The 4,251-nt window shown below is 48.4% G+C and overlaps 1 long non-coding RNA gene across 1 annotated transcript; it reads right to left on the bottom strand.

The window, feature by feature from the left end:
* Positions 1–1,806: 1,806 nt before the first annotated feature.
* On the bottom strand, positions 1,807–3,586 carry LOC139356520 (uncharacterized). The gene is made up of 3 exons (XR_011608489.1): positions 3,249–3,586; positions 2,104–2,354; positions 1,807–1,874 (listed from the first exon to the last, which is right to left on the bottom strand). It is a non-coding gene; the product is annotated as an uncharacterized lncRNA (long non-coding RNA).
* Between the last annotated feature and the right edge of the window lie 665 nt (positions 3,587–4,251).

Raw genomic sequence — 4,251 nt, 5'->3', positions numbered from 1 at the left:
TCCTCTGGGTGTTCATATTCCCAGACGGGAAATGAGGACACATTGAAACATATCCAGGCATGAAGCTGAGATGGGCAAGGAGATAAAGCAAACACTCATACTTCCGTGCACAGCAGTGACATCTCATTCCCAGGTTGGGCATTCCAGCTCATGAACATCGCTGGCCAGCCCTGGTGGCTTACGTCTGTAATCTAAGAGCTTTGGGAGGCCATGGTGGGAGGATCGCTTGAGCCCGGGAGTTTGAGACCAGCCTGGGTAACATAGCGAGACCTATCTCAAAAAAAATAAAAATAAGAAGCCTGGATGCGGTGGCTCATGCCTGTAATCCCAGCACTTTGGGAGGGCGAGGCAGGCAGATCGCTTGAGGCCAGGAGTTTGAGACCAGCCTGACCAACGTGGAGAAACCCCATCTCTACTAAAAATACAAAATTAGCTGGGCGTAGTGCTGGGCGCCTGTAGTCGCAGCTACTTGGGAAGCTGAGGCAGGAGAATCACTTGAACCTGGGAGGCGGCTCCATCTCTAAGAAAATAGGCTAGGCATGGTGGCGTGCACCTGTAGTCCTAGCTACTTGGGAAGTTGAGGCAGGAAGATTGCTTGAGCCCAGGAGTTTGAGGCTGCAGTGAGCTATGATCATGCCACTGCACTCCAGCCTGGGTGGCAGAGTGAGGCTTCATCTCTAAAAAAGTTAACAAAAGAGTCTCAAGCGCACTATCTTGATGAAGCTTAGTCCTAGGTGCCTGGTATTTTACTCCCATTCAACAGATGAGCACATCAAGGCTGCAAGAGGAAAGTAAACTGGCCTGAGTTGGCCAAGCTGAGGCTTGAACCCAGCCCTGTCACACTCTGAGCACAGAGGCTTCACTGTTTCAGAGTTGTCGGCCCGCTTTGGGTGGGGTCTGAGGAAATCTTTCATCCAGTCCTGGCTTTCTTCCTCAGAGCACTAGGTTAAATCATTCTTCCTCACTATACCTCGATTTCTGCAGTTTCCAGTACTTGACACAGTCAGAGTTGGAAAGGTGTGGAAGAGATGCACCATCCCAGTCCATGGCCAGCCTCGGGTTGGAGCCAGCTGGGCCTGCGAGAGCGCCTCATCCAAGGCTTTCAACCTCCATCTGACAGAGACGTGAGGTTCCTCAGAGAGATTTGGGGTGCATATGGGGTTGGGGATGCTAGGAATAGTGGGAGCAAGATAGATACCTAATTTGTGGTGTCCATTGCAAAATGAAAACATGAGGCCCTTATTCAAAAAGGGGGCACTGTACTGTTAAAAGTACTAAAATAATGACCAGGCGCGGTGGCTCACACCTGTAATCCCAGCACTTTGGGAGGCCGAGGTGGGTGGATCACTTGAGGTCAGGAGTTTGAGACCAGCCTGGCCAACATGGTGAAACCCCGTCTCTACTAAAAATACAAAAATTAGATGGGTGTGGGGGCGGATGCCTGTAATCCCAGCTACTCAGGAGGCTGAGGCAGGAGAATCGCTTGAACCCGCAAGGCAGTGGTTGCAGTGAGCTGAGATTGGGTCACTGCACTCCAGCCTGGGTGACAGAGGGAGACTCTGTCTCAAAAAGCAACTTGGCCATGAAGAAACCCGAGAAACTCTACCTTACCAGGTGATCAAGGTCAGCAACAACAGTGAGATCGTGTTGATAGTATGGATTCTTCTCCTGATGTAATAAGAATGACATTTTATCTCTGGATCTTCCTCCCCAAAAGGCATGACCCTGGTGTCTTAGTCTGTTTTGTGCTGCTCTAATGAATACCTGAGACTGGGTAATTTATGAAGAACAGAGATTTATTTCTTGCAGCTCTGGAGGCTGAGAAGTCCAAGGTCGAGGGGCCTGCATCAGCAACGGCCTTCTTGATGTGTCTTCTGATGGCCGAAGTGGGAGGGCAAGAGAGCACATGGGAAGTGGGGAGGGAGAGAGGGAGGGAGGGAGAAAGAGGGAGAGAAAGAGAGAAGGGAAGGAAAGCGAAAGGAGGCAAACTTATCCTTTTATCAGTAACTCTTCTCAAAATAACTAATCCATCCAGAGATAAAGGCATTCATTCATTCTTGAAGGCAGAGCCCTCACGACCTAATCCCCTCTTAAAAGTCCTACCTCTTAACACTGTTGCATTGGAGATTCAGTTTCCAACATGCGAACTTTGAGGGGACACGTTCAAACCACAGCACCTGGTCCCGTTCTGAGAAAAACATTCCCACAGATGGACTTTCTCCAAAATATCTGACTAGTACTCCTCAAAACTATCAAGGCCATCAAAAACAAGGAAAATCTGCAAGACTGTCACAGCCAAGCAGAGGCTGAGGAGACATGAAGACGTGAGTGTAATGTGGGATCATGGATGAAATCTGGAAACAGAAAAAGTGCATTAGGGAAAAACTAAGGGAATGTGAATAATAAAGTATGGGTTTTAGTTAATAATAATGTCATCAATATGGGTTCATTCATTATAATAAATGTACCATACTAATATGTTAATTATAGGGGAAACTGGGTGTGGGGTATATTTGAATTCCCTGTACTGTCTTCACAGTTTTTCTGTAAATATAAAACTGCTCTTAAAAATGAAGTCTGGCCGGGCGCGGTGGCTCACGCCTGTAATCCCAGCACTTTGGGAGGCCGAGGCAGGCAGATCACGAGGTCAGGAGATAGAGACCATCCTGGCTAACACAGTGAAACCCCGTCCCTACTAAAAACAAGACAGAAAAATTAGCCGGGTGTGGTGGCGGGCGCCTGTAGTCCCAGCTACTTGGGAGGCTGAGGCAGGAGAATGGCGTGAACCTGGGAGGAGGAGCTTGCAGTGAGCCGAGATCGTGCCACTGCACTCCAGCCTAGGTGACAGAGCAAGACTCCATCTCAAAAAAAAAAAAAAAAAAAAAAGAAGTCTATTGACCAGGCACGGTGGCTCATGCCTGTAATCCCAGCACTTTGGAAGGCCGAGGCGGGGCAGATCACCTGAGGTCAGGGGTTCGAGATCAGCCTGGGCAACATGGTGAAACCCCATCTCTACTAAAAATACAAAAATTAGCCAGGAATGGTGGCGCATGCCTGTAATCCCAGCTACTCAGGAGTCTGAGGCAGGAGAATCGTTTGAACTTGGGAGGCAGAGGTTGCAGTAAGCTGAGATCGAGCCTCTGCACTCCAGCCTGGGAAAGAGAGTGAGACTCCATCTCAAAAAATGAATAAATAAAGTCTATTAAGAAAAGACAAGACACTCCACCCTCCCCCCGCCCCACACACACCTAGTCCAAGGCCTTCATAGAATGAATGAAGGCAACACAGTGAAGTGTTCACAATCGTGGACGCTAGAGGCAGGAGATCTGGGTTCAAATCCTCGTTCTGCTACTCCAGCTGTGTGACCTTGGACAGCTGACTTGACCTCTCTGAGCTTTAGTTTTCTCATATGTCGAAAGGAGGTGAAATTAACAGTTCTACCATCACAGAGCTGTAGAGATCAGAGGGGGGTCTTCAAGTGAAGGCACAAGACTTGGGCTGCACCCTAAGGTGGGGATCCACCCATAGACACAAATTAGCCAGAGCCTTTTCCATCTGCATCAGGGCAACCCTGGGACGGAGCATGTCTTTTGAACATATCTATTATACATCCAGCAATGGCTTGGTTTCCATGACGACCTTATTGAGTAATGGCAACTCTGAATTCAAAATGCCAGGTTTCACACCTGGTCACTGGGTTGTATCATTGGCCTTCGAAAAAGATGGTGTGATCGCAAGTTTTCTATGATAAGACACATTCAAAGAGAAATGAGGGTCAATCCAGATGCAGGAGCTGTGGTATTGGAAAAAATACTTCCACTGGATTTCTTAAGAGTTCTTCAAGCTGGGTGGGGTAGCTCAGGCCTGTAATCCCAGCACTTTGGGAGGCTGAGGCAGATGGATCACCTGAGGTCGGGAGTTCGAGACCAGCCTGACCAACATGGAAAAACCCTATCTCTGCTAAAAATACAAAATTAGCCGGGTGTGGTGGCGCATGCCTGTAATCCCAGCTACTCGGGAGGCTGAGGCAGGAGAGTCGCTTGAACCCGGGAGGCAGAGGTTGCGGTGAGCCGAAATCATGCCATTGCACTCCAGCCTGGGCAACAAGAGTGAAATTCCGTCTCAAAAAAAAAAAAAAAAAGTTATTCAAAAGGGTGAGGTCTCCACTTCTCCCTTCCCCTCGTCTGTGCTTCTCTCCTCTAAAGCCTTTTCATCTTTTCATGCCTATATTGCTCATGAAAAATCTTAATG

The sequence above is a fragment of the Macaca nemestrina genome, chromosome 10 (assembly GCF_043159975.1).
Source record: "Macaca nemestrina isolate mMacNem1 chromosome 10, mMacNem.hap1, whole genome shotgun sequence".
In the NCBI taxonomy this organism is placed as follows: domain Eukaryota; kingdom Metazoa; phylum Chordata; class Mammalia; order Primates; family Cercopithecidae; genus Macaca; species Macaca nemestrina.
The sequence above is the reverse complement of the archived record's forward strand: the minus strand, read 5'-3'. Positions and strand labels throughout refer to the sequence as shown.